Genomic DNA, 24152 nt, shown 5'->3' on the forward strand with positions numbered 1-24152 from the left:
GGGGTGATTGTGGCTCAGGAGGTATGTTGGTCCATATTTCCATATATCACAGTTTCCTTGGGCAAGACACTAAACCTGTAGTTGCTGTTGTTGGGTCAGGCCAGTGCCTTGCTCGATAGCATCATTTGTGTGTGTGTGTGTGTGTGCCTACACGTGCATGTGAATGGATGAACGAGAAGCACACTTGTAAAGTGCATGGAATAGATGAAAAATCAGGTTAAGTATTAAAAAACATTGTGTTTAGACAATTCATTGTTGGTTTTAGTCTTTGTATGGCATTTGTTGACAATAACAAAAATATAGAAAATCAACTTACTCTATAAACTTTAGTACTTCAGCATATACAGCACCATCTGTTTTACTGCCAAGTACACTACAGAAACTGCTGTACACTAAGCTTAACTTAGTGCTTATTCATCTCTGATTACCTCCCAATGTCTCACTTTTCTTCTACTTACTAGGTTCAATACACAGGGGAGCTTCAGAAAGAGACAGGTTAGGTACCCAAGACACAACATGTGAAAGGTTTGCGGTTGAGAGGAAAAATTAGCCTTGGTGAAATAGTGGTAGATGGCCTTTTGAAGACACCCTACTTTGATTACTGGCAGAACAGCTCATTGAAGTCTGCTGCACTTTGAATAGAAATTCAACAGCGCTTAAGTTGTGACCTCCAAAGGCTATTTACTGGCGCACAGTTCCATTTTTCACAATCCTCTCCAAAGATATTATTCAAGTGCGTTGCTCTTTCTGCCACTCACTCATCTGAATGGTTCAGCCTTTTGCACTCTAGGACACAACCGATCTGAAAGACAATGCTTTCACTGTCTATAGCTGCTTCTTTACCTTAACAAAAGAAGCTTTCTCTTCAAATCCATTTGTATATGTAGCTGTTAATCTATGTGATCTTTGCCAATGCCTGATGAAACACTTAGTGTATAAGCTCTCTGTTGAAACAGCACCTTATCAGCAGACTTTAGGAAAAGCATTATGCAGTGGCAAGGACAAAATAATTTGCCCTAATGCATTTTAGTGATCACTCTTATTAGCTGCAAATGACTTGCTTTATGTAGTCCTGTCCCCTGCTATAAAAGTGCCAAGATTTTATGACGGTACAGGTCCATTTCATTTTTTCCATGTAGGGCTTCGTAAGACTTGTCTCTCTGAAAATATTAAAGGAGGACTACCCTTTTTTATTCCTGGGGTGTCGGTGGGTCAGTTGGTAGAGTGGCTGCCTACCGACCGTAGGGTCGGAGGTTTGCGCCTCGTTCTTCCCAACCACATGTCGAAGTATCCCTGGGCAAGACACTGAATCCCAACAGCCCATCCTCATCCCCAGCCACGCAGTACCGGCGCAAAGGCTGGTAGAAATTGGGGAGGGTTGCGTCAGGAAGGGAATCCGGTGTAAAAAACTGTGCGAAATCAACACGAGGACAAAATTATCCACTGTGGTGACTTATCCTGAACTAACAGGATAAGCCGAAGGGACAAAAAAACCCCAAACAAAACACAGTTTTATTCCAGCATTATATTTCATTAAATGATTTTGGCATCCAAAATGTCTGATTCATATCAACCTACATCAACGCCTGGAGGATCTAAATTCCTTTGAAAACAATGCTGCTAATGCTACAAAATACATAAATATAGAAAATAGGAAACATGACAGCCACATAGACTCGGAGAAATTATGCTCATACACTGATCACTTTAAAATAAATACCACCTGATGGTTGTAATGTTGTAGTGGACAGGGATCACTTTGAGCGCAGATGAGCCTGCAACTACACAGTGACATACCTAGCAAGCTGTGATACACATTTTGTCCCACGTGGACCCCTGTCAATCACAACATTAAAACCATCAGGTGGTATTAAAGTTGTGGCTAATTAGTATACTTTGATATGTTTGAATCTACCCCAGTCATTTCTTTTATCAACATAAAGTTTTTAATAAGCCTATCTGCCTATATGAAAAATGGTTTTAATAAACGTTTCAGCAAAACATTTTTTTACCATTGTTACACATTGGTTTTTATAATGCCCAGTTTTGCAATTCAGCATCTCTTTGGACAACTCAGTCTCCTAAAAAAACGAAACTGCAACAGCAAGTACATTTTGTAAGGACCATAACTGCAACCAGGTCGTGTTCTCCGTCAACATAATTAGAATATGTTGTTAATTTATATCATCTAAATGACAAATCGGAAATATGTTGAAACTGAACATGTCTGTAAAATGTTTCCAGACATTTCTTTTTTGCCAAATATCCAGACTACAGAATTTTTATTTAATACAAAAAACACTGACAGTGTCTTTACACTGTATCTAGTATCTATTTACTTAGTTTTAAGGCTCCTCCAACCTTTAACCAAAGTGCTTTCGTTGTCTCTGGAGTCAAACAAAGGTACACTTTGTACATTCTCCATCCTAACCACCCCGTTGTTGCCTTGTTGCCAAGGTCCTGCAACTTGTATACCCACCATCCAGAGAAAATTCTTCACTGGGATAACAAATGAAGTCATTTGAACAGCAGATATAGCCATTGTGTTTGCATTTACATGATATTTACTAAATGTTAAAATTATATATCCAGGTAAAGTTTTTACCATACGTCTTTCACATGGTAAAGCCGGGTGGATGTATTATAGAGAGAGTTTTACAAGTAAAGTTAATTAGCTCAAAGTGCTTCTTTCGTAGTGATCGGGGGAAGGAGGTTGTTAATGTCCAAGGAAACAGGGGGAGGGGGGTCAGTCATTTCCATAGACTCGTACAGTACCTTGTTTATTCAAACATCAGCTGTGCATACGAGCCACATGGAATGCAGTGTTTGCTGGCTTGGCTGTATTCATCGTCCTTGATTTCTCATCTCCTCACTTCATTACATTTAGAACATTATGACTTTGTTGAGAGTGTAAGGCAACATGAGCACCATTGACATTAACCTCAAGTTTAAAGCTTTAGAGCACATCAAGAACTGATGGTTAATTTCATCTTTCTTTCCTCACATTTATATTCGTATGTGTTGTGTTTTCCCTGTTTGGAAATGACTGGTGGAACAACACCTACGGAAACAAATTTATTTCAAGAAAATGTCCCCCATTGGGCTTATGTTTCGGGTGATTTAGAGAATGTGGCAATCCTGTGGAAAGTGATTTGATATTGTTTGTAACACTGTCTGGACCATTCTGAGTATGATGTTCGACATAAAGCTCAGAATCTGCAAGTAATCATGAGTAAACTACAGCAATCCGTAGAGTCCATTTTGGATGATTATAAAGATGACGTGTGCACTCCTGATTCTATAAAAGTGGTTTTAGTTAGAGGTCAGTGAGACAATCCTCCTGCAGATAATGTATTTATACTGTAGCTTATTTTAGCTTTTTTAAATATGTGATTATACAACCTTTGCCTGTTTATAATTATATTATAAACCCCATTTCCAGAAATGCAATAACAACTAAAATGTATTTATTTTTATGACAAAAAGTACAAAGATAAGATTTTTTGTGTTTTCCTATATTTTCTAAATATGATACATTTTAGAGTGTGATGCTGCAACACTCAAAAACGTTAGCAGAGGCAAAATAACACTGATGATTCCAAAATTATCATGACTGAGCCTCTACCAGAGATGGATCACCACTTTGGGCCAAGCTTTGTGAGACAATAGTCAATCACTTCAAAAAGAATATTTCTCAACACAAGATTGTAAAGAACTCAGGTCTTTCATCATAAGAAGCTGAAGCAGACTGAGGGCAGAAACCACTGTTGTGTGTGTGACATTCAAGCCCTCAAGCAGCATTCCATGAGAAACTATCATACAAGTGTGGGCCAGGGAGAAATTTTAAGAACCGTTATCACTTAAAACAGTCCACTGCTGCATCCAAAAAGGCAACCTGAAATTTATTAAAAAGCCATTTGTCCGTTCTGTGCAGAAACACCGGATAGTTCTATGTCAGTGGATTTTTGGTTGTCGCAGTCTGTATCTCCAATTAAACTTGCGTGGCTCATTACGAAGTGGAGAAGTAGACAATGATGACCACAGACTACTGAGAAGCTGAAATCTTGTAAGCAAGAATCAGCAAATATTCCACTTGGGCGATTGCAACAATTGATATCCTCATTTCCCAAACTATTAAAAAGTGTAATTAAAAAGAAAGATTGTGTATCATAGTGTTAAACATGTCTGTCCCAACTTTTTTGCATTTTTGCAACAATGATTATATTTACAAAATACTACGAATTTGCTCTTTCTTGTACAGTCAAATAAAGGTTCAGGTGTCCCATCTTTTCTGGAAATGGGGCTTGTGTATTTTTTTTCCTGTGTCCTTCTCGCTGTAATAAATCATCAAGTTTGCATCTTATCCAGAGTTTCCAAGAGCAGCGGTGAAACACCAAGCAGAATGCATGATGACATATTAAACCTTGTTAAACTCGGTTACTAGGCTGCCACTTTCCATCACATCAAAGTTGGATTTATAAAAAAAAATCAAGCCAAAACAATCACAGAAAAATCTGATTACTGCAGAGTGTCTGTTTCCTGTGATTTGTGGTAGCAGGCACATAATTTGTCAAAGAAAGCAGTGCTGTGTTAAGTATGTTTGCACAGTGGTGCGGCCTAACCGCATGCCAACTCTGATTTTAGAAGTGGTAATATTTAATGACTCTGCACCACGCGTCTCATATGAGAGCGCTCCACTCTGAGCACCACTCTTTTAGTGTCCTTCCTGATTTGCTGCTGCTGACGAGACTCGTGGCTTCAGCTCGTATTGCATTTTAAGTCACAACGTAAACGTGTTAGATTTAGGGGCTGTGTGAAGAAGCTCAATGAGCGAGCATTTATTATTATCAAAACAGTCAGATTGCTGTAAATGAATCTATGTAGAATTAGCATTTAAAGGCAGCTGCTTTAAAAGCAGTTCCTAAGCCCCTTCTATACTGTTATTGATTTATTTTTACAATTGTCACTCAGTAAAAACATTAAATACTGAAAACATTACGCTGTACGTGTATCTGTGTTACTATTAATCGAGAAAATCTTCATTAAAACATTATCAGGGAGAGCAGAGATGATTCCACATGTTAATTGCAGCAGTGTGAACTCAGAGGGAGAAAGAGAGCAAAGCTGCTGAAACCCCCTTTTCCAAAAGCAAGACTTCTTTTCCACTACAAAGAATAATTACTTTTTCCAACTCCCGCACCATAATTGGTTACTACTCTTTTATCTTATCTATGTGTGCATAATTATCACAGTCATCATATTAGGTTATTTTATGCATAATAAATGAACTCAGACTCTATGTGTGTGGTAATTAGCATGTTAGGATATGTGGCACGATAAGAGGGTTTGGCCCCTCACACATTGTATTGTGAAAGCCGTTCCTGAAAAGTGAGAAAGGCAGAAAGAATAAGAAGATTCTCAACATTCTTTAAATATATTTTGCAGTGTGATCACTTCTCCTGTCTCTATTTGGGAATATTTCTCATGTAAAGTACCTTGTAATGCATTTGACATTTATTTCAGGATCCACAGCAGACAGTAGTTTATATGCAGAAGACATAACAAGGACATAGGAGCATCATGGAGATTATTGTCAAAGACAGACCAATATGCTACTTGACTTTGGTGGATGTCTGCAGCATAGAGCTTTTCCAGTACACATGACAGACACTGTTTAACACATATTAATTTAGTTGAGATTTCACAAGTAAGCAGGTTCTAAGCAGCAACCCTCAGGTATTGTACTTAAGTACAACTTTGAGGTACTTGTACTTTGCAGGAGTATTTCCATTGGATGTTATTTTTAATTTTACTACAAGGGATGGAAACATACTTTTTACTCCATCTACATTTATTTTACAGCTTTAGTTACTCTTTGCTGATAAGTAAAATAGATTTGAATAAGTAATGAATGATGATATGCTATTTTTGATTAACCGCCCATCAGTACATAAAGTAGTTAAAATCCCCTTTGCTTTACTAAGTGCTATTTTTATCCCTGTAGTACCACAGAGCTTTGACCCTTAGCTTTTATAAAAATATCATACACAATTTGTTAGTTTAACAACGTCACCTTAATGCATTTAGATTTTTTTTTTCTTATTGTACTTTTGTACAATAAGAACGGAATACATGAAAATTCAAAAACATTGTTGTTGAACGCATAATTAAAATGTTGACAGATAAAGTTTTTTTTGTTGGTGAAAAATCTGATCTTGCACTATTGCAGTACAGTATTCACTTTGTAGTTTTTCTTAACAGAGAAATACATATTCACTTCAGACACAATGTGTTTATTCACAGTTAAACCAAACCACAATCTTTCTCTAATTTTAACCAAAGTGCTTGTTGCCTAAATTCCATCTTGCCTAAACCTAACCACAAATGGGACTTTGAAGTTGAGCTTGGGTCTATGGTGTGACAGTCATATGTTTTGTACAACCACCATCCAATACCAACCACCTCCTTGTGCAAGTATGTCCCAAGGAAGTGGTAAAGTAAAACATAATCCAAGCGGTAATTCAGATTCCCTGGAAATTTAATTGCATTTATAGTTTGGTTGCATAGAAACAGAATTTTTAGGAGACAGACTTGTTCTGAGTTATAAGATATGGACTTAAGGTAGTCTAAGCATTTATATGTTGCCCTAAGGTTCCATAATGTCAGATGCTAATTTGAACTATTAAACTGCAGTGAAAACAGACCAGTCCTAATATAGCCATTACATGTATGAACCCACAACAGCAGTTCTTCTAGTTTAAATGAGGTTAACTTGCTGCTGGATGCTTGGAAACAGTTATTTACTGAGTTGAGCCAATCAGCACCAATTCCAGTAGTGTTACCTTGCCCTGAGTTAGTCTGAAATGTCCATAAAGAGGGAGTTTTGCAAATGCAATAACTTCAGGTTTTATAACCCAATTAAAGTGTTTTCAGTGTCTCTATTAAATACTATTAAATACTGGCAAAATGTGATGTGTATAAATACTGTAGAAGAAATGTGAACCTTAAACTTGGTGTTCTTGCTGTAAATGAAACTTATTTTAATGCCTTTGAAGTTTCGGTCACATTGCAGACTAGTCATTTACCAGAGACACACAGTTAAAGCTGTCACAGTATCATCTTTAAGGCTTTTTTCTCTACACTAAATAACACAAACAGCTTCTTTGATGCCAAATGTTTCAGCTGCAGTTTTTTTGGTTCTGCAACATTTTTCTGGCATCGACACTTTTTACTAACCTGTGCCAAAAACCTGTAAAACACACACAGTGAGCGGTTTTCAGCATTGAGGTATTTTCATTTGTTAATATTTAGGGAAAAAAAGAAAGAAAAAAGCAACTAAATATGATTCCCGCTGTAAATAAATGGCACCGGCACATGCCACTGTAATTACCATAGCATATGAGATAATTTGCAGAGTTTTGGAGAGTTTGGGGTTAGGTTTTGTTTTGGTTTCGTTCTTTTTGTAGGGTCATACTTTTTCCTCTTATTCATATAACACAATCTGAATATTAACACATCTGAATTTTATCCAAATCCCATTTAAACTTCTCCAAATACAAGCGTTAGCAGCCAAAGAGGTGACAAAGCATCTCCAAGGGATTCATAACAAAGTTTCGAGAACTTTAATTATCTCACAGAAAGAAGAACAGTTTAAAAGAATAATAATAAAGAAAAAGACACAGGCACCCACACACACCTCCCACTCTCTGTGCAACTCCATAAAGGTTCCTCCGAAAGAGTGATGATGGAGCTGTGCTAAAGTGAGGTATAAACAGCTGCCGAGACGGCGTGCGGGTAAATACGGCAGCTTGGAGGCGGTACAGCGTCACGTCTGCTGGTATGTGTTGAGGCTCTCGCCAAGAGAGTAAGGGAAGCTTTCCAACTGCCCCTCCACTCAGCCGCCTTACTCTGGTCAAGGTCTTCATACCCCTGTGGTATGTCAGCCCCCATCTAGCTGCTGGCACTGACCTGGCATTGCAACAGTGTCAGCGTGGTGTAAATGGGAACTTGAAATGTGATAGTGCTGATTGTGGCTCAGGTTTGTTTGCTTTCAAGAGAACATTTTTGTAAGGTTAACCTTTCTCCTAAGTGAAGTAACGCTTGTGTCAGGTTAGTAGTACAGGTTAAAAGTTACTATAAATGATTTTTATATTGGAGTATCATCATTTTTGGCTGCTTCACAGTTTGACTTTGATACGTTTCAAAGGCAAATATTGTACTTTTACCCAAATATTCCAAAAGTTTTCTTCTGCTGGCATAAACAACCTTTTTAGCCATATTTACAGGAACAATGTCTTATTATAAAATGTTAAAGAGCAATTTCTTTCTTTTTAATTAAACCTCATGCCAGCTGATTACTATAAAGATCAACTAGGATTTGGGTATTTATGTCTATTTCTCTAAATCTCTGACAAACTTGGTGTGTTTTACTGATAAAGGTCAGCTCGGACTGCTGTCAGTCAGACTGTAAAGGTGAGACATGATGGACGATGAGTTTGTCTGAGAGTGTGTTAGTTTATAAGCGAGACAGAGTGAGGAGAGAGAAACAGGAGGAAGAAATTAATTGGGGAAAGAAAAGGAACCAGGTAGGATATTCTCAAACACGAGTGTGGGTCTTTTGTCTTCAGCATGCTGCTGTCCAGTGACTATTACGCTGATTGGCCACTTAGTGGTTTTGGTGTTCAACAAGCTTCAATGCGTGTGTTCTGACACCTGTTGATCATGACCAGCATTACATTGTTTCCAGTGCTGACCCTTTAATGTGTTGTAAACCAACACAGAGCACTTTAAATTTAGCACCACTCTTTACTTTCTTGGGAAAGGGACAGAATGTACTTAATATTTACCGACCTGGATATTGAGGTGAGGGGGGCTGTGAAATGACATGGGGAGAGGCATACAGTCCAATAGGTGAGAATACCTGACCATATTCTCTGCAGGCTCAATCCACAGAGGTTAAATGCTTTATTATAAGAGATTTTACACACTGTGCAAACATCCAGCAGGTCCGTGAAAGAGTTAACTTTCTTCCCTTGGACTCTCACCAGGAGGGAAGAGTCAGAAAAAAAAAGGTTAGCTCACTTCAGACACTGATGGGGAATTCCTCACTGTCTGCTCTGCTTTTGGCTTTCCATTGTGTATCTGTCTTCCCTGCCTACCCTATTTCATGGCGAGACGATGAAAGTGTGGTGAAATTTGCTTCAAAAGAAAACAAAAAGGGAAAAAAAAAGCATTTTTACACCTCGTGATTGTTAGCTAGGAATAATGAGACCCTAGTGGAAATGATTGGTAGACTGTGGCTATTTAAATTCACAAACACGATCATCCTGCTTCAGTTGTAGCTTTTTTCATGTTTCCAGAAAGAGCATCATGCATCTTTGTTGTACCTTAGTCCATTTTGGGTGGGTTGTATCCAAAATTATTCCTTTGTTCATTAATTTGTTATCCCCACATAATATAGAGCAAGTAGTTTACTCTATACTGAGCAGCACAAAGGGTTATTTAGCATAATTTTCTGATTCAAGTCCTCCAACCCTTACCAACCTTAATGTCTTTATGGGTCATTTGCTCCTACCCTCTCTCATACAATCCATAGAACCATCTGTTGAAATTACTGCCAATTTGCCACAGTCTCTTAAGGGGGTGCCAAAATGGCAGCTGCATGGTGTAAGGTTATTTTTCATTCTAAACATAAAAAAATGCTGGAATACAACTGCGCAAACATATCAGTTCAGTTGTCGTTAGACACAAAGGTTGGGTTTAAGCGCTAAACAAAGCTATTTAGGTGTAGTTAAAATATTGTAGTTTTGCTGAAAGTCAATGCTCAGTCATATGACTGGCCACAAGAAGCAACAGAAAGTTGTTTCACACTGAACTCGACCTCTGGTCTCCTGAGCAAACCTGTAAAAATATTTCTATGTTTAAATAAATTGTGCAGATTTTTGAGGGCACCAGTTCTTTAACATTTGCATTGAGTCATTTGGTGGATGCTTTTATTTAAAGTGACTTATAAGTGAGGTACAAAGCAAGCTAAGAATCTGAGTCAGGGAAGAAACATTAAAGCGCATTGAGACCTGAGTTCAATATAAGAAATTATTATTATTTTCATTCTTAATTTAAGCACATAGGAAGTTGAGAAGTTCTGTCTTCAGTAGCTTTTTGAATATTGGGATAGAGGCTGCTGAATGAGTTACTGTAGCTTTTTTTTTTTGCTATGTGGTGTAGGGAGCACCAGATGTCGTTCATTGGCAGAGCACAGTGGGAGGTAGAGATTTTGGGCCTGGATGAGGGAGTTCAGGTAGGAAGCTGCTGCTGAGTTGATCACGCTGTAGGTTAGAGTTGGAGCTTTGAACCTGATGCAGGTGGCCACTGGAAGCGAGTGCAGAGGTCTGAACAGTGGTGGGACGTGTTTACTTTTTAACTGACAATGAAACATGCTGCTGTAATTTGGATCATCTGGAGGGGTTGGATTGTGCTGCTGGCTGTCCTGTAAGGAGGGCACTGGAGTAGTAAACGTGAGATATGACCAGTGCCTCCACGTCCGTCTTGGAGAGATCCAGACGGAGATATCAGAGCGACAGGGCAGTTTGAATACTCAGAGAATTTTTTTTTTTTTTTTTATTGGTTATAAGTGATTGAAAATATTTTTAACTGGGTTTTATGGATAGTTCTCTCAGTGTTAAAATGTAGAAAACTGACAGCAGTGCAATCTGGTTGCTTGGCTCGACTTCCACACCACCGTGAAGCTGTGGAACCGTGTTAACGTGATCAGGATGTTCCTGAACGCTCAGTCAAATTGCTACAAATAAATAAAGGTTAAAATAAAACACTGACGTCAGTTACTCCACAGCTGTAGGTCACATATCACAACAACAGCCTCATCCTTAGCTGGACAATGCCTGTCCGTCATGACAAGATGACAACCAAAGCTCCTGTTCTTAAGTCTCAAATCCAACAGGTCTTGTGGCCAAGAGCATGACAACTAGCTTCCCTCATGGATCCACACAGTTCGTTTACTCTGGAGCCATAGAAAGGATTCTGTGTCTACAAGTTACTTTAATCGACTTCTGTTGGAATCCCTTTACTTTGTGGATTGCTACAAATTAATAGGAAGCAGAATAAGTCATCAGCCTAGGACTGTTTTGTCTTCTACATTATTATTACAGTAAAACATGTACAACTTAACCCGTTCCTGTTTTTCTTTATGAGATTGTGGTTGTTTTCAAGTGCCATCTTCTACTGTTTAGGACATGCTGACAGTAATTCAGACAATTATGAGTGTAGATACTGGATTGTGGAACCATGAAAACTCAAGGTCTTGCAATAAAACATCGCATTAGAAGTTAAAGGACCGAATTTAACTTTGTAAAGTTTTTTTTTTTTAACTTCACTATTTAACTATCAAATAATATTATAGTTGATTATTATTTTTATTATTATTGGTTATTTTTTTGACTTGTCAGAGAGGCTTCTGAGACCCACCTGAAACCTTGGATTTGCCTTTGTGGTTAACGAGAAGGACTCATACCCGAGCCTGAAGGGTCGAGTCATTAGACACTCACTGTAAAACATAATCATAATTTCTCACTGTACGGAACAGTGAGAAATATCCAATATTAAAAATTTTCAGACTTTTAGCACAGTCAAATATGTGAGGAAGCTTGAAACTACAATAAGATAATGAAGAGTTAGTGAAACTATCAAAATGCATGGAAATGACTGTAGAACCTTAACATTTTCATTATGTTGAAAAATATGGGTGAAAATTAGTACTAAATGTTACATCATTGTCACAGTTCTAAACATGTAGTTAACGTAGTTGACAACACTGTAACTGTAACTGTAACACTGTACAGGACAGTTTAAAAATATTTTAGTTTAAAAAAATAAAAAACCTACAACAAGCATATTAATGTCTATTGATCTTTGCGACTATTGTATTTTATCCATAAGTCTATACATTTCTAATATAAACTGTTACAGTTTTGTTAGTATTCAGCAATTCAGTTCACTGAGCACCAGTAAACATCTCAATACTAAATACTTGCTGTGTTTTCCTGCACCTTTATTTTTTTTAAGAATTTTATTCTTTTTCAGATCATTAGCCTCCATTTGGATAATCTGTTTTTGTCCCATTAGTTTACGGATTATTATTTTCCCCTCCCTTATTAAAACGATGAAGCCACTGGTGGCCCTGAGGATTGCAACTTCTTTTCCTGAAGTTTTTACAGAAAGTCCAGAATTGAGGAAATTAGCCTGGTCTGTTTTTGTTTGCTCAGTCCATCCTGACTCATCGCAACGTGGGTATTTTTAGCAGTGGATTCCTGTTTGGCTTCCCCCTACTGTTCACAGTGGGTTATCATGTTCTATAAGACAGAGAGGAAAAATCCATGGCAAATATACTGTAGGTCAAGAGTCTAGTAGTACAAAGTTAGGGATCCTTGTTTAGATCTATAGGTTAGACATAGTACTCATGTTGGTGTGTGTGTGGATTTAAAGCGCGTGCTGTGTTTTGTCTGGCCCAGCTGCATGTATCAGCACCATGCTCATTAAAAGTTGAGTTTAAACCCATGGTGATGCCGCACCAGGTCTGGTTACTCCACTGGGAATACCTGCCATTGTCCCCCATAATACTCAGGAATTAGCGTCATACTTTTGAAGTGTGACTGGCCTGAGAAAAGCTGCAGCACAGCTTTACTACTGTGAAACGCTCATTAAGACATTTGTATTTCCTTCATTATATGTGAGGTTCCAGCCTGTGATACACCACCTAAGATTCTATTGTTTTACATTGTAAACCTCAAGTCCAGCAGAGGCTGTTTTTTCACAGCTGTGTACAATAGTGTAAATCCCTGCTGTAGTGTCTGACTCCTCACTGTTAAGGTGGCCAGGTGACCCAATGTCCTGTTTGTCAGGAGAACAGAAATCTTTGTGATTGTTGCACATCCGGCCGGTCAGTGATCTGTGGTACATCCAGCTGCCGGAAATGAAGACTTATTTAGCATCCATTGTGCTGCTTGGAAACAATCACGCTCTGTACTTGGTTAATCTTCAATGCCAAGGAATGATTTTGAAGTGTGAGGTTGCTGGGTTGTTTGTCAATATGCGTGGGAGCTCACTGCTGGTTTCGGGTGCACGATCCACTCGCATTATCATGCAAAATTAATTATTTGCCTCCTTTTTTATGTCTTCCCAAATCTTGGTGCAGTAAAAAAAACCTGCCTGTGTTTTATTGAAATGAAATTATGGCGTAATGTCACTTTTGCTATTAGCACCCAGGGTCTGTGCATGCCAATTGATCCTGCTGTTGTCATAGCAACATGAACCACTAAACCTCTGCGCAGCTGTTGTTATGGAAGCCCTTGAACAGCTGGGGGGCTATAGCTGTGGAGGGATTGTGGGAAACAAGTCTTTTGGTCCTCCCTTCACACCTTGACCCCAAAACTCCTGCAAGCGGAAAAAGGAGGATTTGGGAATCTTAAAGATGCCCATCTGGAGTTTTCTGTTTTTCGCTATATTGAGTCTCCATATGATCAGTCAGAAAGTTTGGGCAGGAAATTGCAAATAATTAATCATGCCTGTGTCTTCTCCAAACCTGCTTTGCCACAAATGCGAGCAGTGAAATCAAATGAGTCAAATGAGGCTACAGTAGATCCTCTCTCAGGGTTTGCCTGATGCATTGGAGCATATCCCATTATTGATATGAGCAAATGTTGTACACAGTGCAACAATAAAACAATTATTTGACAACAAGCGCAACTTGTCCAGGGTGTAACGCTCTTTGAGGCCAATGCCTTCAGCCATATTAAAAGCTGAAACATAAATCAAGAGCAAGGTCTCATGCTCCCACTGATTTGATGCAGAATTCACGGCCTGAGTCTGTGTATGTATCAGGATTGTCAGTTTTGCAAATACCTCCGTTTGCAACAGTAAAAGTACCACAATGCCTAGTGTAATTGTACATAGTTATATAACAGTATAAATGTAGTAACTGGATGAAGTACATTTTCCAACTGTTATTGTCTTTGTTGAATCAATTTTGGAAGATATCCCAAATTACAATGTACAGTGACGTTTTATCTTTTGTCACCAATATGTTACATTTACATTAAAAGAACACAGAGAAAAGCAACAAATCCACACAACTCATACAACTAGTTCATTAAAGATCAAAATTAAATGATCTATAAACTATTAAACTACTTACATTTAAAAGTAATCTGTCTATTAAATGTAAATGAGAAAAAGTACAACATTTCCCCCTTTAATTCATGTGTTAACTGTTCTTGAGTCTAACAAACTCACAGCATCAAGGCTACAGCTACAAAGAATGTAAATGAGACGGTTTACAAGTGCTAACTTTATCCCAATTACAATTTTTTTTTAAATTCATGTACATTTACCGTTGCTATTCACATGTATCAGAAAAGTTCATTCATATTTTTCAAAAATTGTCAAAACTATTTAAATATAAACAAAATAATAAGAAGAAGAATACATTTCTACATGACAATTTGGAGTATGTGTGTAAATGGAGATGGGAGAGAGAGACAGAATTGTCCAGGTATAGGGATGTTTAGGTGGAGGTGGAGTTGCGGTGACATGCAAAAAATAACTATAATCTCTATCACTAATACAATTTTTCCAATATTATTAACCTCAGTTCTGGGAGATCGAAATGCTACCAACAAACATAAATGTGTAAAGGGGGGTGTAAAGTGTTTGTAACAAAGGGAAACAGGACTCAGACATGCAAACATAACTTAAGGGTTAGGACAGTAGAGCTGATGTGTACCATAAGTATCAAATATGAAGAGGGTAAAAAATCAGGTACAGTATTATTAAAATAACACTTTTCTTCCATGCATTGTAGGTATAAGTGTGTACATGCAGAGGCTGCATTGTGATTGATACTGGGCAGATTCAGGAATTCTAATGTTTCCTCTGTGGCTTTAGTGAGGAACACAGTGATTAGACCTCCAGTCCCCTGGGTGGAGCCCCTCGCTGCACCAGCTTTCGCTCTGATTTAGTTTTGACGTCAACAGGAAGGTCAGCTGGGTCCCTGAGGGGTCATGGAGAGATGGAGAAGTGTGTGTGCGCGCGCTCGTGTGTGTGTGTCTGCTTGCGTGTGTGTGGCAGAGTTTTGAGTCTACAGAGACGTTTCTCTAGTATCTCAGACAGGGCTAGAGGGATGACTGAGGGGAGGAAGAGCCCTAGGAGCTTAAGGGGAGCTTCAGGAAGGATTACTGAGAGGCTAAAATGTTTTCTTTGTGGCTGAAAGAAACCTTAGAAATGCTCTCACCCAAATCTCCCAAGGTCTGAGGGGGATGTTTGCTAAAGAAACTCAAGCTGCATCTTCAAGAGTTCTTCATTTCCTTTAATATCTGTACTCTCTCACAGTTTGAGCTCCAAACCTTTCACTGTTAAGAAAGAGCCTGATGAATCCAGGTTCAGCCAATGTTATAGCTGGATTTGTGTTCAAACTGGTTTGTAAAATGATGGAAATAAATGGTCAAAGTGGAATGAAAAGGTACATTAACATGAATAATAACTTTTCTTAAGAACGTAGCTATTTAAAACAATCTATCACGACAAAAAGGATAGATATTAACTTTTTACTGGTTTTTCCACTTACTCTTACTTTAGGAAGTTTGGTAAAACTCCTAGAAAGAGAAATTTTTGGGTACTAAATCTCCATAGCTTTCACTCCTATCCCTCCATCCACTTGAGGCCCCTTGTAGTACCTACCTATCACTCACACACCCACACACACACACACACACACAGAAGTCCCCACTGAGCAGTGCAGGCCTGGTTAAATACCATCCATTCAGAGGCTCTGTGTTATAGCAGATAGATTGCTGGAGGTAGGTGGCCTGCTGTGAGGCCCAACCACACTCCCACTGTTCGGGAGGAGCTTTAAGTGAAAGATCAGGTGTCTAGCACTGAATGCTTGATTGAACTTAAATCTTTTGCATGTGTGGCATAACTCCCTCTGTGGTGCTCTGCTCTGTGTGGCCCAGACATGGGCAGCCAGTGAATTGCTCAAAGGAATTTGAGTCACAGCGGCTCTCTGACCTCCCTGTTTTCACAATGTCATTAAAAATAAGAATCAGATGCATTTTGGTTGGTAGAATAAAAAGTTGGTGGATTAACTGTAAATCAAGTCAGATGGTAACAAATTGAGCCATGTAGAGTAATTATGCTTTAACTTTGCAACACACATCTAAAGGTTGATCTTTCAACTTACAATGCAATACCATAGACATTTTTGGATTGTGGACTTGTGTAATGTTCATTCCTGACATTTGAAACAGCTGTTTTGTAAATAAGAGCCCCAAACTCAACCATTAGCTACGCTTCAAAAAAACTGACTGATGACACTCTGAATCAAAATTGTACAATTGCACAAAATGTAATTACACAGTCACACAGCAAACACATACAGCGGATGATAAAAATATTTGTTCGGAATCACTTTGCCTTCACCAAAGTGCTGTTGCACTAGCCTCAAATTCAATTAGTCTACCTGTTTATGAGTCCTGAGAAATTACAAAATATCCTAAAGAAAGACATTTACCACGTAGATTGGCTTGTGTGTACGAGCGATAAGGCTAATACTTTAGCTTCATTTCAGTTGGTTAATATTTGCTTAAAAATGAGAAGTTACTGTAAATTGTTACTGTAGAAATTATGGCAATTAGTAATAGTATTCCAGCACTTCTTCTGTTAGAGGCCTCTAAATGATCTATTTCGTACCTTAGACGCATTTTACTGTCCCTGGTGTAAAAGCAACACACTTAAGTAAAGACTTAGTAAGTTGACTTGACCTAATGCAACAGTGTGAAACTTTTTAGAACCATTTCTGTAGAAATAAACTCTAAACCGTATCTTACTGTGGAGAGGAGCTGTACATACTATTGCTGAAGTCAAACTTATTGAACAGCACTGGTAGCACTGCAGAAATAGATCAAAATGTTTTGGTTGAAGCTCAGTCTCAGTCAGTCAATTCTGCTTCTTCAGAATTAGTGCTTTGCAGCTTCCTTCTTTTGTTTTTGATAATTTAATAATGTAGCAGAGTGTAGCAGAGTGTAGCAGATGACAGAAAAGCAGAGCAGTGCAGGCAATAGGAGGGCAGTTTAATGCCGACTTAAGTTGGACATGACCAATTTTTTTTTTCGCTATTTTTTTTCAATAACTCTGACTATTTTGGTAACGATCGTAAAATATTTGCTTATTGCCAGCTGTTACAGTAGAACAACCCCAGGAATTCTATTTTGCTTTAGCATAACTGTTCATTCATTTAAAATTCAGACATTTTTCTCTCTGCAAAGGATCCTTTTTTTTTTTCGTTGCAAACACACTCCATAAAAAGACTCAAATCAACAATGGATGTATCCGGCTAACAAGTGTTGTGTATGTGATAAAAGCCTGATATATCATATTCTCCAGTGCCAGAGAGCTCTATTGTTGTCCAAAAACTATTAAAAACACATTGATGAGTCACTGTTGCACTTGATAACATGTTCTTTCATTACCATGAGCGCACACACACACACACACACACACACACACACACACACACACACACACACACAAACACACACACACACACAAAGTAGTATATTTTGATCCAATCCCACATATACTGCTGTTCTCTTTTGCTGCTAAAAACTTCCTAGAACATGAGATTTGATTTAATCTGCTGCTGAAAATAGTCCCCAGCTTTTATTTAATTGTTTTTTTTTTTTGTATTTATTTATTTGTTTTTCATTTTACATCTTCAGTAGGAGCTACTGGAGTAACACAAAGAGGAGTGATACAAAATATTAAAAGATGGACTAACATTTTTGGTTTTGGTTATGGAATTTGTTAGATTTATCTATGAGATTCATTAACATTATCTGCATGGGTGGATGCTTCAGATGATTTTAGTTTATATCAGATAAAAGTAATGGCATTCTGTTCTTCCAGGAAAATAAAGTGGAGTTGTCCACCTATCTAATCCCTGATTCGTTTAGCGTTCTTCATTTAGAGAAACCAATGTTTTTATTAGGCCACTTCTCTAAAACACTGTCATTTTTTGACAGGCTTTGTGTGAAGAGCTGGATACTGGGCAAGAGACGACATCACTGACAGCTGCTGCGTTGCTGTGGGCAAGCTAACTGTAAGTTGTCTGTCCTATAAAACCCATAGAATATATATTTCAGATTGTGTCTGTTAATATAGTATAAGTTTTTTTTTTTTTTTTTTTTTTTTTAACAAAGCTGTGTGCTGTTTTAAGTTTGGGTTACATGAACCCGAATCCTCATTTTGCATTAAGAGACTTGCTGTAACGACAGATCTTGCAGAGCTAATCTGTTTCTTCAAAAGCCAGCACCCGGCTGTAATATAATTTAAGAGCACACAATAAGATGTACTGTAATTCATGCTGTAAACACGTTGGCATGTGAGAATACATGGTAATGATTACCCTGCTGCAGTTCACTCAAGCTGGTTGAAACCAAACAATTATATTAATCATCTGAGCATATTTTCCGTCTTCAACTTGCTGATTCAGCCCCTAAAACAATTTTCATCTTGGATGTGCTTCAAGATGAATGTGACCTGGTAGGATATGAGAATGTGGTTGCCATGTTCTATAAGAAGGATTTGCAATTTGGTTTTTCCTCCATACACATATACTGTACATATTCTCAAATATTTTATTCCTGAATTATGTAAATGAGATCAAAAGATGGTAAAAACTATTGAACATAGTATGTCTGCTCATTTGAGGTCTCAAGAGAAAATGATGAGGCAATGAGAAGCAAAAGCAAATGCATGGAATAAAAAGAAAGATGAGGACTTTTCCTTTCTATTAGCACCAGTGAATAGAGCTATGTGCTGTGTTCATACAAGTACTTTCCTGCTTGTTCAGTGTTGCATTGGAGTGGTTCTATATTGTACTGCCATGACAGAATGGTCCATTAATGTCTCCAAATGGTTTTTAAATGTCTGTGACCGGAACTTGAGTCCTTCCCAATAAAAAAAACTTAGTGAGGTAGAGGTTGCATCGGAATCACAGAGGTAACCAGGCATTGCCCACTGGGTAGTTAAAGAGTACTTTTGTTTGGACTGACAAATGGAAGTTTTACTATAATGTTATGTTGTACAAATGTACAATGGTAGGTAGCAAAAACGCTTCCATTTTTATGAACAATTCAAGTAATGACATTAAAATGATTTTACATTTTGAGGAAAAAAGAGCTGTAGATACAAAATGCATATGCTTTGGGGTGGAATGGTGAGGTGATGGGGGTGACACTGCTGTCAAACAACTGGACTCACAGTTCTGGAATGTCTTAGTTTCTAAGTTATTTAAAACATTTAAATAGCTCCTACCTGAAGAGCAGGTGGCCATGAAGCTACTCCTATTGTGATGTCACACATATCAGACTCCACTTTACAGATCACTACATAGCTGTTTTTTACTCTATTTCCAGCCGCCGCCATCATGTACTGTAGGTATTACGGCAGTTTAAGATCAAACTCTTTCAGCTTGTCCCTTCGGGGGACACTACAGCGGAATGTGTTCCACATGTTGCTTTGGTTCGATACCCTTTTTACGTTCGATACCCTTCCTACTACAACCCTCCCATTCTATCCAGGCTCGGGACAGGCACTAGGACACCTAGTGTGGTGGGATTCAAACCCACGGCCTTCTGCTTCCCAACCCAATGCTATGCCACTGAGTCAACAGGGCTCTAACTACTAATGCAGTATAAGAGAATATGTATTATTCATAAGGTTGTGTCCCATTGGTTGGTTAAGGTCACACCTCCAGCCAATCAGAGGGGCTTGTGAATAATGCACCTTTATTGACTGCAGAATGGAATCTGAACAGTTTGGATTTAGAGAAATCTGAATAACTTTGGGTGAATTAAATATTATGGGTATATTTTAAATACACTCCGTATTTATTAAAATGATTGAAAAACAGCCATAATATTAGCTTTAACATAGTGATGAGGTGAGAGGTTGAATCGTTCACAAGCTGTTGTCTTATTGGTTGTTGTGGTTGCTAACCTCTACCTGTAGTGTTTTATTTGACAATGATATTAGAAATTAGGTTGCTGTCCTGGAGCATTTGGCTATTATTGCCTGTCCCTGTGGTTCAGGCTGAGATGAGCTAAAGGACTTTTAGGACTTAACTATGTTTGCAACTAATTAGAAACTCATTTGAAAAACTGAAAGAAGTTGTGATAGTTATGATTCAGAGTTCTGTTTTCCAGGATGTAATGACATTTTTTCTCTCTCTCTCTTTTATTTTCAGTACTTCAATATTTGAGCTTGAATTTTGCAACTATTGTTAAAAATTCATAATTTTCCAAGACATCGACTAGGTTGTTAAAGCTTCACTTGCATTGTATTAATTAAAAGTTGGCCTGTGACTGGAGCCAGGCCAGGTGGAAATTATATTCAGTTTAAGCAGGTTCAGGTTGGGTAACATTCTGTGGTTGTGGGCCTTGGATCTCTGTATCATCATGCCTAACACAAGGATGAGATGTTTTTTTTTTGTGTAGAAAAATCTGGTTGCTGTCAGTGTTGCTCTCTGTTCAGTGGGTGGCCTTGGTTTGGAATGGGTCTACGTATCCTTCGATCAAGTGTGAATGTTCTTGGGTGTTTTTGTTAAAAAAAAAAGTATGCTCAGGTTTTTCAGGAGCTTTAAGAGTTCAGTGTTAGATGGGGCTGAAAAAACTGTGCTTTCCTATTCATTAGCACCAGTCCTGGTTAGTCCACACAGAATCAGCTGTTCATAGAATATTAATTTATTTTGCAAGGATGATGTCACATTGTTGAGGGATGGGTATTAACATCACTAGGAGAATAGGGTTTGTAAAGGTGATTCAGCGCTCTGTGCCAGCAGGCAAGGCAGGCAACGGCTTGGGGCCCCAGGCCATTAGGGGGCCCCCCTAGGGTGGACAAAAATTTAAATATGCAAAGAAATTTGGACATGTGTACTATAAATCACTATTGAATTACTGTAAGTTACTGTGCAGTGTGGCGTGTATTTTATTGTATTTTCCATATCTTAAGCATGGTGCTTTTGCGATTAATACATTTTTGTCTAGGGCCCCAACAGATGCTAGGATTGCCAGTGATTCTAGTGTGTACTTTATGTAGCGTGGCAAAATGTAAGAGTTTGGATGTTGATGTGGTGCAAAGGCGATCCTCTTCTGAGTTTAGCTGGCATCTCATGGTCATAGTTAATTTGTTTGCAGTGAATCACAAAACTCACATATTAAATCACATATTTCACAGATTGGATCACAAAGGATCAGAAAAAGAGGGATTATGGGGAGAAATTTAATTTTTATTTTTTCATGACTTAAAAAAAACACTTGAAGAACCACTAAAGCAAAGTTTGCCTGTGCTCTTACTGTATATGAAAACAACATGTAAGATGTCTAGTGTTTAAATAAACTATTACACACTCAATTGCCAAATGCGAGTGACATTCCTGGAACAATTTTCACAGAAGACTGAGACCAGTACTGAGCTGAAGGGGCTTCATACCACAAGGTTAACTTGCATATTGTTGCTTTAATCTGCGGTTTATATGTATATCGAACCGTGGGGATGATCTTTATGCTTAAGGGTCTGTTATACCACTAGCAATAATAATTTGTGTTTACAACCATAATATACCTGCTATGAATGCACTGCTATCTTTCTCTTATCTTAACCATTTTAACCCATCGTAATCTTACATGTGTGGATATTGTAAAGATTTTTTTAATGGCAAATGTTGGCAATGAACACAATCAAAGGTTTTGCTGGATTGTCTATTAACATTCCTATTTTATGGCACCAATATTCAACAACAACAGTAGTGAAACATTAAGAAATGTGCTTGCGTATTGTATTCAGTCTTTGTAGCAACATTGAGTAAATTCCCTTATCCCTTAAAGTAGTCACAGACAAAATACAATCAAGGAAAATGGGGGCTCTACACACATGACAGTGTGTAGTTTTTTTTTTCCAAAGGAGGTCTGGTTATGCTAAGACATTTGTCTCTTCCTACACACAGGCCAGACTAATCGCTGCCCGTCTCCATGTCCTCTCAGCCCCGAAGTGTTCCCCACGCCTGCCTTCTCTCTTCCCACCCCAAACCTCCACCATGATTCCCCACGAAGGATTGTTTTACGCTTAATTTTGTTAGAGTTAATGAGATTTCACTAATTAAATCTCCTCCTGGTTGGAGACCCCCCCCCCCCACCACCACCATATATTGCCCCCTTCCTTTCCTCTAACAATCACTCCAGCCCATAGAGTGATTGCTTGTAGAGACATTTTAGACAAATAAACTTGTTCATGAAGAACAGGGCCTGTGGGAGGGACAAGGAGAGACTTGTGTTGACTCTGGACTCCCAATTTCACACCAATATGTTCTGCTGCACATGTGATAGTCAGTAGATTTTCAGATCTGATGTGGCTGTGTAAGGACATGGGGTAGCTGTCAAATACGTACATCTATATGTCTTTCCATCGTAAAGATGAGCTGAGTATATCAGAAGTTTGCAATCTTTTTCAGTTTTGTGATTGAATAGGTTTGATAGACATAACAGTAAGAAAAAAGAGGCCAACCTGTGCTGCATATCATAGCTGTTAATCAGCCGTTTATTGTAGCACAGTAGCCAAAGCTCAAAAGCAAATCTGTGTGCAAGGACTTTGCTGTAAAAACACACATATGTTCCAGATACTGTTCATGTCCCTAATAATAATCCCTGTATTAGCTGTGGCTGTGGTAAAAGGGAAGTGCTGAAGGGTGGGACCACCAGTTCAAGCAGTGAGGCCTTGGAGGTCATTGTTGACAGCAGCCGCTTGGCCTGCTATTGTGGATGGCCCACTGGGACTAGTGTGGACTATTGTGGGGGCCAGCTTCTTGTTTCCTGTTTGAGCCCTGGACACCTAGTGCAAACTCCAGTGCTTGGTTCTTTAGCCAAAAAGTCCATTATACCCCTAAACCCCCCATGTCCATTGTAGCCCATCTCCCCTGTTCCCTGACTTATTTATGCATGCACACACACACACACACACACACACACACTAAGAAGCTCCAATGCTTGTGGCCCTCGGGAGCTTGAGTGGACAGCGCACCCTTTTCAGAGAGAAACGCTGCCTTACCGAAGGCCCATGGTGATCGGGTTTCTCCCACCTGTCATTCAGCTTAGGAGGCAGAAAAAAAAGGGGCAAGAGTGGCTGTGGGTAGTGTGAGTAAGGGGGCGGGGGGAAGTGGGGGAGTAATGCCATGGCAATCTGGCACCAAGCCTGGAGCTTGCTGTTGTTTCACTGTAACACCAGAGTTTTCAAGCAGTAGCATTTAGTTCCTGCACTGCTGCGTCCCTCACGAATCTAAGAAATTTATTATCTCTATGCACATAGTAATTTTGGTTTTTCTAAACTTTACCAAACATTAAAGTACATGTGTCACATGAAATGCCATTCTGTATAGCTCAGTTCACATCATCAGGTCAAACCCCATTGTTTCCTTAACACAGTAAACACATTGCATGTTTCCTACATTGTATTCAATGCAATTAAAAGCCTCTAGGCTCACTCTCAGGTGTTATTAATCTCCATTTTTTATTGATTACCATATTTGATTACAGTACATCTTTGACTGCACAATTCTTGTAAGACAGATTTTAATGTGCACACTTTTTTGGACAATATAATACACTTATGACCTGTGGCTTTGATCATGCGATTTTAATGTTGCTGTAGCATTAATTGTAATGTATTTAGCAACCAGTTATAAACTAATTCTTTTCGGTACTTTCCTAGTCTCCTACAGCTCCAACTTTGTCAGAATTCTTTTGAGCGAAAGTTAACCCACATTGAAGCAGTGAGCTTTCTCTTGTTATTCCATGCTTTAGTGCCCCTAGTGGCATTGCTCAGGTTGCAGCTTGTACTTATGTCACATAAGGATTTTTTGAGTGGCAAACTCACGAATGCAGCGAAGTGTGAAATCAACCTTGGGCAGCTTGTGATAGGTGGGAAAACCTAGCTACAGTAAGCAGAAATAAGAATGCTAAAAAAAGCTTCTGTGCTACAGAGTTTAAGGGTTCCAAACCAAAAAATGATGCTTCCTTGGCATGATCTAAATG

General features: G+C 38.6%; 1 protein-coding gene across 1 annotated transcript in view; it reads left to right on the forward strand.

The window, feature by feature from the left end:
• The first annotated feature begins 2728 nt into the window (after window positions 1-2728).
• The window catches only part of pknox2 (pbx/knotted 1 homeobox 2), an 89734-nt gene continuing 68310 nt past the window's right edge, over window positions 2729-24152 (forward strand). Inside the window, exon 1 of the mRNA XM_067494913.1 lies at window positions 2729-18166. The gene's annotated coding sequence lies outside the window, so the exon portion shown is untranslated. The remainder of the gene's footprint in view (window positions 18167-24152) is intronic.

The sequence above is a fragment of the Channa argus genome, chromosome 24 (genome assembly GCF_033026475.1).
Source record: "Channa argus isolate prfri chromosome 24, Channa argus male v1.0, whole genome shotgun sequence".
Taxonomy (NCBI): Eukaryota; Metazoa; Chordata; class Actinopteri; order Anabantiformes; family Channidae; genus Channa; species Channa argus.